Source organism: Octopus bimaculoides, chromosome 20, assembly GCF_001194135.2.
Source record: "Octopus bimaculoides isolate UCB-OBI-ISO-001 chromosome 20, ASM119413v2, whole genome shotgun sequence".
NCBI classification, from domain to species: Eukaryota; Metazoa; Mollusca; class Cephalopoda; order Octopoda; family Octopodidae; genus Octopus; species Octopus bimaculoides.
This window is the reverse complement of record NC_069000.1, coordinates 28,277,895-28,278,504: the sequence shown is the minus strand read 5'-3', so window position 1 is coordinate 28,278,504 and position 610 is coordinate 28,277,895.

The following is a 610-nucleotide window of genomic DNA, read 5'->3' as shown; positions in this document are numbered from 1 at the left end:
AGATAGATAAAAAGTATAGGTGGCATATGAGTGGGTATATATTTATAAAAAAGAAGTTTGAAAACGCCATTATATAAGACAAATTTTAATTTTCTCAGAGATATTTTACATGTTTCGGTTCGAACCTTATCAGAAATACATATTTTTAAAAATGTAATTAAAAGAAAAGTTCATAATTGTTTCTTATTGGTGTCAACTGAGTCCACATGGAAGCGTTTTATGTGTGGGGACATAATGGCTGTCTAGTGCGTTGACTTGAATCGTTGGCTGTAGTAGTAGTAGTGACCGTTGTCTGTGATAGCAGCAGTAGTAGAGGAAGCAGCAACAGCAGCAGTAGTAGTAGTAGTAGTGGGAGTGACCATTGGCCGTAATAGCAGCAGTAGCAGAGACTGCTGGTCATAGTAATAGTAGTAGTAGCAGGGACCGTTGTTTGCAGTAATAGTTATCATGGTGGTGGTGGTTGACACTAGTAAGAAACAATTATAAACTTTTCTTTTTAATTACATTTTTAAAAATATGCATTTTTGGTAAGGTTCATTTTTTCAAGAACCAAAACATGTAAAATATCTCTGAGAAAATTAAAATGTATCTTATATAGTGGCGTTTTCAA